This window comes from Callospermophilus lateralis, chromosome 9, assembly GCF_048772815.1.
Source record: "Callospermophilus lateralis isolate mCalLat2 chromosome 9, mCalLat2.hap1, whole genome shotgun sequence".
Classification (NCBI taxonomy): Eukaryota; Metazoa; Chordata; class Mammalia; order Rodentia; family Sciuridae; genus Callospermophilus; species Callospermophilus lateralis.
This window is the reverse complement of record NC_135313.1, coordinates 65,147,952-65,160,758: the sequence shown is the minus strand read 5'-3', so window position 1 is coordinate 65,160,758 and position 12,807 is coordinate 65,147,952.

Sequence of the window (12,807 nt, the reverse complement as noted above, 5' to 3'; positions counted from 1 at the left end):
TGGAATGGATAGAAGTGTTCATGTCTGGCCCCTGCCACTGGCCTCTGACAAAGTCATCTGTCCAGCTTGTCACCACTGGGCCTTCCCCATAAATATTTCCTAGTAAATCTTATGCCTTATCCTCCACCCTTGCCCTTGCCATCTCCAGGTGTCGACTTTGATCTCCCAGTAACCTACCCCACGGTCCTAGCTCAATTGGTCAGTGGACATTGGTTACAGTAGATTAAAGGGCAGGATGGGGAGTGGACTTGAGGGAATGAGAAATCAGGACAGCTCCTCCTCCTTTCAGGTACAGGGTCTTCTCCGTGGATGTCTCTCCTCTGTGACTGCATCCCCCCACTGCAATCCAGGCCAACTTCAGTTCCAGTTTCTACAAGGTGGTCATCTTGTTGCTCATAATTGCATGCTTTTCCTTTTGTCCCTCCATCCTCTGGATCATAAGGAGTTCCTGCTAATGCCAGCCTCCAGGGTCACTTCCTTCACTATGGGTCCCACCCCTAACCATTCTTTCATTTGTGATCACTGAATATGGTTTCTGTTTCCTTGATTAGAGGTAAACATATATAGTATTTATCTCTTACTTATTCTGGGCCAGTGAAAGTGCTCTAAATAATTATAGAAGAAAAATATTAGCATAGATACATTAATTGAGCTAATACAAATTAGTTCTGATGATGGACATAAGCATCAATAGAAATGCTTGTTTTATGGCCCTTTATTGAAATATTAAAGAAAGACACAGGATCCTTTTTTTAAAATTTTAATCTTCAATTTTTTAAAACTTTAAATCTCTTGCAAATTAAGGCCTACATAGATCAAGGTAGAGGAAATCTTTAATGAACAAAATTACTCTGTATACTTCTTGGTTCTTAGGGTAAGTGGCTTTATTAAAGCCTCTCTATATATATCATACGTCTCACTCTTCTACCCAGTGTGTTAATTAAAAAGAAAATTATAATGTTGAATGTTATAGCAACCTAATGTTCGGGCAGGATCAAGAGATATGAGTCCTCTTCTTAAAGACATGACTTAGGCCCCCCACTTTTTTTTTTTTTTTTCATTTCTTTTATCTTCATTTCTTGTAGGTTGTTAAGATACCTTTTATTTTAAAAATTTTTTTAGCAGTTTCACCAAAGAGAACAATAATCTGTACTTTAGGAGGAGATTTTACTTTAAAATAATAGGCAGTTAAACTCTTTTTGTGGGGAACTAATTTTTATTTAATTTAGTCATTAAGAAAAGAAGAAAAGGGGCTGGGGCCGTGGCTCAGAGGTAGAACGGTCGCCTACCATGCATGAGACACTGGGTTTGAACCTCAGCACTACATAAAGATAAAATGAAGGTATTGTGTCCACCTATAACTAAAAAATAAATGTTAAAAAAAAGAAGAAGAAAAGGGAATGAAACTTCTCCATCAACCTCCCCCAACTTTATTTATACATATATGAAGAGGAGAGGTTCATAGTGATTGTGTATGAAGAAAAAGAATGATACCATGCTGTTACAGTGGCTGTCCAGAGACCAACAAGGTGAATATTCACTGAACACACAACTGTAGTAATTTCTTGTGGCATCTGACTTTAAACACAAACTGGATGATTTAAAACAACACATATTTATTACTCACAGTTCTGGAGGCCATCTGGGGACCTGGTGGAGGCTCTGTTCCTTGCCTTTTCCTGTTTCAGGTGGCTGCCACCAATCCTTGGCTTGTGGCCACATCACTTCAGCCTCTGCTTCCATGATTGCACTGCTTTCGCATCTTCTGTGGTGAGATTCACTTTGTCTCTCTCTTTTTTAAATTGTTGTCTTATACTTTTTAAAATTAAATTATTTATTTATTCGAATTTGTTATACATGATGGCAGAATGCAATTCATTTCATATTATACATATAGAGCACAATTTCTCAAGTCACTGATCGTACACAAAGTATTTTCACACCATTTTTTGTCTTCATACATGTACTTAGGGTAATAATGGCTAATTCATTTCACCATCATTCCTATCCCCTTGCCCTCTCCTCCCCGCCCTCCCCCCTTTGCTCTATCTAAAGTTCTAAAGGCTTACCTGGATGATACCTGGAATAATCTCCCTATTGCAACATCTTTAACAGTCCCCCATTGTCATGTAAGGTAACATACATAGATTCCAGGGATTAGAGAGGGAACACATTTAGAGGGCATTATTCAGCTTACTATAGTCAGATGAAGTGCATGGAGAGGGTGGTATGAGTTTTATTTGCTTGTGGTCTCTAAGAGTCTGATGAGATGCAACTAAATTATAGTTAAATGCTATCTTCAGTGTTAAGATCTTAAAGGACTGCAAAATATTGTCTACTTATTTATATCTTGGATCATATGCTGGATATGGAAATAATATGCCCTTTGGAGTGTATGAATCAAAGGGCCAAAACTTGATTAAAATCAGTGTGATCAATGATAATTTTTGTTCCAAAGATGTTATGGAAAATATTGTATTATCTATATAATTCTCTGTATAATGCATATTAAAATCTATTTCCTCATTCTTTTTGAAATTCTGCTTTATCTCCTAAATCTGTTAGAGTTATAAAATTTTAAGTAAATTTTCCTTTTTTTCTTAATGGTTTATATTTTATGTATTTTCACATTATATAGATTTTTTATGATTGTTCTACTTTCATTGTGCAGTGTAACTATTGCAGATATATAATAATGATTTTATCCCATTAATATTTTTTTGCCATGATACTTGATTCTTGTTTAAATTCCAATATTTTCATCTCTCTGTTCTTCTGCTCTATTGTATTCCTTTAGAATTAGACACTTCCTGAAATCTTTTGTTTTCACATTTTGGGGGTTCAGTTTGCTTATGTGTATGCTTCTTGAAACCTGCAATAGCTTGTATTTTTATCATTTGATCTAATCTGATTATAGTTGCCTTTTATTGTTTTAGTGTAAACCCTTTTAATTTTACTGTGCCAAATGATGTGCAATCTTATTTTGCCTTTTATTTTATACTTCATAGTGCATACTCATTGATTTCTACTTTCCTATGCATTATATGTCACTGAAACTTTACTTTTTCCTATTAATTTTTTCCTACAAATATCTGTACAATATACATTTGTTTCATATTTGTTCTATAGTTTTGCAAGTATATGTGCACATATAATTTTATTTACACATATTTTATACATATTATGTACATGTACAATTATACATATATATATACACAGGTTAATATACATATATAGACTACATGTCATTTTTAATCAATGATAAGAATAGATTACTATTGATTCTCCTGCATGAGACTCATCACACTCTTATTTTCCCTTTCGCTCCTCTCAATGTATATGAATTAATTATTTTTTATAGCAAATTCTTTGGTATTAATTAGATCTTTTTATTTTGCTAGTCAGCTTCTACTTGCTATGACCAAAATACCTGACAAGAACAACTTGAAGGAGGAAAGATTTACTTTGGCTTATGAGTTTAGAGGATTCAGTTCATGGTCGGCTGGCTCCAAGGCAGAAACATCATGGCAGAAGGGTATAGCAGAGGAAAGCTGTCAGCTCATGGCAGCTGATAAGCAGACAAAGAAAGAGAAAGGGGCCAGAGAGAAGATAAGCCCTTCTAGAGTATGCCTGTGACCTATTTCCTGTAACTAGGTCCTAGTTCTCAGTAGTCCATTCAACTATCAATGGATTCATCCACTGATGAGGTCAGAGCCCTCCTGACCAAATCACTTTCCAAAAGCCTCTCTACCAACCACAGGAGAGTTTGGGGACATTCCAGATCCAAACCATGACATATATTTTATATTTTCTTTCCCCAAAACATCTACTAGGAAAATGATAAAACATAACTCTGTTAAAATTACTAATTATTTAGTAATGTTAATTTTAATGGATATAGCGCACATCCTCAGTTTTAATCTTGCAAGTCACGATTACAATACAGTTCATAGCTGAACAATTGGTCTTTCCACATTATAAGTGCATCTTAGTAAGTGAAAACTTCACCAAGACAGGTTTTTATTTAATTCCACAATGTCCCATAACTCATGATTTCAGACTAGGCCTTCAGGTTCTGGCTCACTCTATATGTTTATACATTATGCTCTCCTGTGATCATTAATTTATCTTGAGCACATTTTAGTTAGGAGAAAAATATTCTAAAGCCATACTTTAAAATGACTGTAGTAGCAACATTATTCACAATAGCTGAAAGATGGAAGAGACCCAAATACTCATTGACATAAGAAGGGACAAATGAAATGGTATACTTGATGCGTTTACTAGGTCAAAAAGGAGGAGTGAAAGAAAGAGTAATATTCAAAAATTATTAGAAAAAAATTATGTAGGGCCCAATAAATACTTAAGTTTCTAGTTTGAAAGCACTAATCAGGTCAAATCAATGTAATGTAACTCATAGCTTCTGCCAAAATAAGATTCAAGACAGGAAAAATAGGAAGGGCAGTTTGTTACCCAGTGAGAGGGTGATGTGTTTAGTCTGCAGATGGTAAGATTTAGATGTTCTGGAGGCAACTGGAGGCATTTGAATCCAGGTTTGGTTGAGAGCTAAGGTTTGGAGAATCAATTGAGTAGTCATTGGTAGAAAACTGAAAATTGGAACTAGATGGCAGGATCAGTGAGCCAAGTGAAAGTAAGTTGAAAGACCCTGGGACTGAGGGTCTCTCTCTTGCAGTGAGAGAAGGAAAAGTTACTAAGGGGGATGCAGAAGCCCAGCAGCAAGGAAGGAGGAGCCTATGACAATGGTCCTGCCAGTGTTCCTCCACAGTTACACCTGGTGTCAAGATTGGTTTTTTTTTTGTGTGTGAATATGTATTAAAAGTTTAATTTAGCAAAAAGTAAATGTTTAACACATTCTGAAATGTTTGAACTCCTTAAAAAAGGTAGGTTGTTGGGGCTCCTACTAACCCATGATTAGTCTTGGGAGGATGCCAGAAGGAACTATTCTAAGAATAGGTTAACACAAGATGTCAGAAATATTGAACGTTGAAGGAGACCAAAGAGAATAAAAACAGAAAGAAGATAACATTCAGCAAGGAGAACTCTAGAATTCTGTAAAGGAGATGTCTGATTATTGTGACCAAGGGAAGTCAAGGAATTAGTAAATGCTAAGAAAATGGGATTGGTCTCAAACATCCTTCTGAGAACTTTGGTGACTTGAACTGTGTGTGTGTATACACAGTGTGGAGGATTGAGCCCAGGGCCTCACACGTGCTAGGCAAGTGCTCTACCACAGAGTTACATTCCCAGGCCCCCATTATACATTTAAAAAAAAAAAATCTGGTGTCCTATCTCTTCCAATCTTGATATTCTCCAGGGAAATGGAAACCTGGCTGAAAAGCCCACCCAATCTGCTGTTGAGGAACAGGGAGTCTCTTTATGTATACTGTGATGCAAGAAGCTAGAGGAAATTTTAAAAAGTCTTGTTCTGGAGTCTGTCAAATTATTATAGAATCAAGTTATTCATGAAAGGGCTCTTCAGAAACTAGAGATCTAAGTTCACTGCTTACAGCAATAGGGCTGAAGAGCCAAAAGCTTCTAGTTACCTGCAGTAGAAAGAAATAAATGGCACTTATCTGGAGCCAAGTATAAATACCTGTGGTTAAAGTCTGAACATTCCCAGCTTGCTACTTCAAGGGCAAGCAGGACTCTTTTATTAGAGTCTAAACCCCACAGGCATCTAATATCCTTAACTGTTATTATATCTCAACCACCAATATCACCATCATTTCCAGTTAGCATTAACAGAGCACCTGACTCAGAAACAGTGCCTGAACCAGAAAGTCAGGGACTAATTTGGTTCTGAGGTGCCTCGTAGACTGTTTCAGTTAGTTTTTTTTTTTCTTCTATGACCAAAAGACCTGACAAGAACAATTTTAGAGGAGAAAAGGTTTATTTGTTGGCTCACAGTTTCAGAGGACTCAGTCCATAGATGGCTGACTCCATTCCTCAGGGCTTGAGGTGAGGCAGAACATCATGGGAGAAGAGTGTGGCAGAGGGAAGCAGCTCACATAATGATCAGAGAGCAGAAAGAGACTAGGCTCAGTTCACTAAATATATACCCCAAAGGCACACCCCCAATGACCCACAGCCCTCCCTAGCCACACTCTACCAGCCTGCAATTTTCACTTAGTTAATCCCTATCAGGGGATTAATCCATAGATTGGGTTAAGGCTCTCATAACCTAATCATTTCACCTCTAAATCTTACATTCTCTCACACATGAATTTTTTGGGGGGATATCTAATATCTAAATCTTAACACAGGCCATTGTTTTACTACATCTTTGCCAACATTCCAGGAAGCATTTGACTTGTAAACTTGGACCTCTGTGGTCCACTGAGGAGCATTTCTGTGGACAGATGTTTGAGGAACCTGCCATGAGCTTCTTCTCAGGTGCCCTTCTCCCCTTGTTTTGTGCTTTAGAATCTGTATAATCACAGGGCCAGCACAGGGAGTGGTCGAGTCTGAGCATCCATTCCTGAGGTCAACAGAGCACAACAGGCTTGATTTGGAGTCACTCTTGTCTTCCTGACTTTTACTTTCATGCTATATAATCCATGCCCTTGGAGCCAGGTGCAATGAACCTTGGAATCTTTGTATTTACCCCCCAAAATAGTATGTTTTCCTCTGTTTATATAAGAAAGATAGGGTTTACCTACCACATATTCATCCATTTATCCATCATTTAATTCTCATTTATTTACTTAAAACTTATCCATTTATTAAGAATGTTACATGTTCCATGCCCATCCTATGCTGCTCAAAGGGATTAAACATATTACTTGCCAACATGAATAATTAATAATAATAATAATAATAATAACAACCTGTACAAATGGAGAATCAAATCTAAATGGAATTCAGAACATGAAAAGAACACATCCAATTAGGAGCAGGAAGACATAGAACCTGATAAGTTCTATGTTGAACAATTACGCTAAATGAATGTGCTTTCTCTAGAAGATAAGAATTGGGCTAGAATTCAAGATTACTGCATTTTAAATCAAAATTTCAACTTGTTAGGGAAATTCATGGTTATGATTAGAGTATTAGCCCCGATTTTGAAACATTTCAATCTGGCCTGATTCAGAACTTTACTTTTTGAAAAGTTTGTTTCATCATATCAAGATGCTCTAGTCCTTTTATTTGCAAAGTCATTTAAAACCTAAACACTGCTCTCTCTCTTCCTGGGATTGGTGACTTTTGAATTGCAAGAAAGAACAATGTGTTTTCTTCAGTTTTGCACACAGGCCACTAGATGGTAGCATTTTACTTCTTTTGAGATGTCAGGCAGGTCTTGCAAAATGCTGAGCTGTGCCTGGAGGGCTTTGTGGTGTGGAAAATCATCAGAAATCTGCAGTGAAACCCACCGATCTTTGATTGATCTTCAAAGAGGAGAAGAAATTATTCTATGTGATTGTTTTACCAATTTGGGGGTATATAACCCACTAATTTGGCCAAGCTCTTCGTCTTTGTGGTTGAGAAATTATCGGAACATTTAAATTTTAAATTCATCCTTACAGAGCCACTAATGAAAATCTGCTTTTAAAATATATTTTTTGTAACTTTCTTTTCTGGTCTATATTTTCATCGTTGAGGAGAAAGTACTTGTTAATGCCCACGTTTAAGCACACTACACTCAGAAATGTGTACATATCACAAAACCTTTGGCAATGACACCAGGGCAGGCTCCACTGCCTTTCACTGTGAATGTGCCTGTGGACCACAATGACATCAGCTTCTTCCATCTATCTAATCAGTCTTCTTTTTGTTGCCATTTATTTTTGTACCTTTTCATTTAGTATGGTTCCAGGTGTTTTTGTATGTTTTGTATGTTTATCGCCTTAATTACTTCATACGCTCTTTGTGGGTAGAGACTCTACATTTTCCTTTCATTCCCTACAGTGTTCAGCGCCCAGAAAAGATGCTCCTCAAAAGCTTCCTGAATCTAATGAAGTAGCAAGCTACACCACCAAGACAAGCCAAAGTTAGGCGGTGAGTTACCTGAAGGGCATCCCTGGAGCCCTGTCATTGCTTATGTCAGCATCCTATTTCCATTCCTAGAGCCCACAATTGCCACTCTTCCAATTTTCCTGTTTCGTGTCTTATTTCATCAGTGCTTAAATTGGGGGACTAATGGAACCTTATCTCCTAAAAGTATCTGTATGCTTTCCTGTAAATTACTGGAAACAGTGTCTTCTCTCTTCAAATAGCAATTCTTAAAAATAACAATCCTAATGATTGCTCCTGATTCCTTGTTCAGAAATCCTATAGAGTTCACAAGCATGATAATGCAGATTACATTTGGTTATTAGAAACCTAATCCTTTCGAAAGAGTCCATGGTGAAGAAAGTAGATTGCTCTTATTCCTGATGCTTATGACCTTGAAACATTGTCATTGATCACTGTATTTAATTTGATACTTTACTATGATATTCTATTTAGTCCCTTTAAAAGAATTATAGAAGAGGCTAATTACAAAAATTGCTTCTGTAGAGAATTTTTTTGAAAGATTTAAGAGCCTAACCAAGGAGAGGAAGGGACCATGGAGAAGTATGATGGATGCAGATTCTCAGGACCAAGTGAAATCTGGATATGGAAAATGAGCAGGACAGAAGAGGCTGGGTTACGTCTATATTCTTGAATGATTTGAGGAAGCATTATGAGTACAGGACCAAAGGAGGAAGAACAGACCCGGGGCAAAGTGGGAGTGCCTGAGTTTATTCATGATGTCTGTGAGATAGATGTCCAGGTGGAGTTGTCAGGAGGCAGTAGAAGATCAGAAGTGCAGTCCCGAGAGAACTTGAGCCAAACATATAGAGTTGGGACCCACCAGTACATGTGACAGCAGCCTCTCCAAGTGTGTCTGACATTGTATACAATAAGTGATTAATTATGAAGTTTTAGGGAACATCAATATTTATGTGTTGAGGGGAAAAAAAGGGGTGGAGCCAGGAAAGTCAAATGTCTGGGACTGTTGTCATGGATGCCAGGGATAAAGCTAGATTCAAGAAGACTGCAGGGTCAATAGGGCTCAGTTAACAGGAGTTCTGAGAGGATAGGGAAAGTTTGAATTTTGGAACCAGAAGATCAGGCTCAAAAGAGCCACAGGCAAAAAGTGTATCTTGTAGGGAGCCAAGGAATAAACCTTCTTTGGGATTCTCCCCAGATTATTGCACAGTGCTGAAGATAATACAAGGCACCCCCTAAATATTTTGCCTGTTAAACACACCTGAGTCATAGTAATCATAAAAACACCAAAATGATTCTTAAATGGGGAGAGGAAAGAGGTTGTCTAGAAGAGAGCATAACAAAGTATCCGGGGAAGTTTTATCAAACTACCCAGGATTCTCACTTACTCTAATTCAGACCTCTGTGACCTCTTAAAGTTGCAAGATTGGAATCATTCCAATAAACGAGAGCTGACACTGAGGGGAAGATTTGGAATCGTACTCACTATGGCAGTTGTAGAAAAAATAGGAGAACCACAAAGACTCCGTGATTATAAATAGTTGATTGTATGTTTGTTCAGGTGTATTAAAGTTTGTATATATGCATGACTTTTACATTCAGCTTATTGTGAATATGTGAAAATTACTTTCAAATGTCTTTCAAACTTACTTCCAAAATATTTGTTGTTTCTTAACATGCCCAATTTTGCCATAGTCCAACACAAAGTCCTTTGCTAAGAGAGGTGAAATAACATGCAGAATTCAGTAGTTAGATTCAATAAGTAAATATTGAGCACTAATAAAATACTAATTAGGCATTGTGATTCATTTTGATAAAATAGCTCTGTCCTATAAAGAAAAACAAACTTCTTGTTTGTAGACAACTTGTTCTCTATGTTCACAAGACTGATATCTACACCAGATCATATGGAACATCATTTTCACCAGTAACACCATTTCTGCATACCTAATCTACAGAATGAACACCCTTCACCACTTTATTCTATTTCAAAGCAACCAGTTCACAACTTATAATTGTATGCTCAGCAGTTAATGTCTGTCTCACTCATAAATCATGAACCACTTAAAAGCAAGAATCAATTCTTTTTGTAGCAAATTCAACATTGAGGGAATTTTGGGAAGAATTCATTCAGCAAATATTTGTGAAATGAATGCATGTATTTCCAGATTATATTGACATGAAGCAATGGGAAATAATTCTATTGACATCTTTTCAAGCATTGATCTATATATTTTCTACTATGAATTAGTGATTCATAGGCACTGTGTATTTATTAATTTGTGTATTTTTAATTCATCAGATTTTTAATGTTTTGGGTTATAATATATATAGCAAACAATTTTCCTGGTCTTTAGTTTGTCTTTTTGGTTAAGTTATATACAGCCAGATATGCTCATCTTTTTTTTAACAGGTGTTTTGTTTTCTCTTTTGCTTAAATAAGAAGATTGCCATCAAGGATTTCCTTCTAGTATTTTTATTGCTTTATTGTAAAAATATTTGATCCACCTGGAATTTAAAGAAATATATTGTGTAAACACTTACTGTTATAATTAAAGCTTCGTCCCAGGGTTTCATAAACTGACTTCCAGACCACTCACTTATAATTGAATCAAGCCTTTATTGAAGCACACCAGTGGCGGCTGACCAGAACATAAAGCTGTTCCCCTGATCAACCCCGAACAATTGCAAGGGCACTCCTTATAAGCCTGAAAACCGCAAAAGGGATGTTCAGGGGGTCTAGCCAATGCAAGCAAGCCAGGTTACAGAAGCGGGACAGTGCAGTCAAGCGGAGGGAAGCCTAACCAATCACAGTTAGCCCAGTCACCCCAGTTACAGAAACAGAGCCCCAGTACCCTAGTTACAGAAACAACACCACATTAGGTAGTTCCGTGTTCTTAAAGGTTTCTATAGCAAAAGGAAAAGAACATCTTGCTCCAGTCATGACTCTTCTACTTGGCATGGTTGTTTTACAGAATGAAGTCATAAAACAAAATGGAGTCACATTTGCTCCTACTATCACAACACAAAATTCTAAATTTTTATTTTTACCCATAAGTTTTCCATTGAGTAATACTGATTTAAAACCTCATTTTGTCATATATGCAGATCTCATGTGCATTTGGATATAATTCTAGATTCTCCATTCTGTTCCTTTGATTTCTTTATCCTTGTGCCAATATTATACTCTTGTGATCACAGTAGCTTTATAACAAGTTTTAAAATCTGTAAAACTACATTAATTTTGCATAATAATTTTGTATAATAATAAAATTATGTATTCCTATCCAATATCACTTTATTCCTCTCCATTTATATGTTATTGTTTTCTTTATGTAGCCCCTGGATCTTTCTAGAAATTTCAAGGTTTTATTGTTATGAGAATATTTCTATTTCATTTTCATTTATAGTTGTATTGATAATGAAAGGCAAAACTATTGATTTTACCATATTTATCTTGTCTGCTGCCCTTGTAAAAATTTCGTATTATTCTAATTATTCTTCAATAGTGTTTCTTCAGTTTTCTAGTTACAACATAATCTCATCTAAAAATACAGATGATTTTGCTTATCTTTCCAATATTCATAGCACATATATTTATAGTATTGCAATTATTAGAAACTTTTAAAAATGTTGAATAATCCATTGTCCTAGTGGATATTTCTACATTGCTCTGGATTATAATAAAAATAATTTCTGGGGCAGGGGCTGTAGTTCAGTGGCAGAGCTCTTGCCTAGGCACTAGGCACTAGGTTCGATGTGAGGCACTAGGTTCGAACCTCAGCACCACATAAACAACAAAATATATGCCACCCATTTACAACTACAAAAATAAAAAGATAATAATTTCATCATTTTACTTTTCTGTGTTTGCTAGTTTGTTTTTGTTAGATATTCTTTAGTATATTAAATTTCCTTATAATCTTACTTTGAGTTTTTATTATATGGGCATAACTGCTGGATTTTTTTAAAAATTTTGTGAACCTCATTACAGAATCATGACTTTATGCTGGTAATTGTACATACAAGGCTACACACACACACACACACACACACACACATTCCAAGGATGAACAATACTTTTATTCCTAATTGAAACACTACTTCTTATATCATTCTTTTAAAATACTTTTGCTTTTTATTGCATCACTTAAAATTTCGCAACTATTATTTATAAGTTAAATTAGTCTACACGTTTGAAAACGATTTTACTAGCATGTTAAAGTTTGGATTGTCATGCTTTCTTAAAACAATAGAGAGAACTTCTTGTCTTTTGTGTTGTATGGAATAATTTAAATAGTATGTAGATTATCTGAATATTAAGATTTTAAAATGCCATTTAATACGGTTGCTAAAAAGAGTTTGGAGGGATATCGTCGAACTTGCTAGCATTGAAGTTTTTTCAAATTTCATTTCTACCTAACACACATTTTTCAGAGTTGAAAAAGAGCATGTTTATTTCCATTAAGGAAACATGCTGAGAGTCTCTATATACCAATTTTCACAAAGCAATTTTGTAGGAAAAATGTAAACCAACAACCCTGATAAAAAACATTTCATATCAGTATAATTTTCTTTACTGAAACAAAACCTTTAAGGTGAGGAACCAAGGAAATTAAATTTACAAGGGAAATCTGAGGTTGTTCCAATATGGGGGTAAAGTCAAGCATATTTTATTATAAGCACAGTTGTCAAGATTGATGCTTCATTTGAGGTAAAAAGTAGAGAATTAAAATGACTTTCATTTAGATACATTCTACTGAGACTCATAAAAGTCATTTATTTTTTAAATATCTACCTCTTTCACCATCAAAG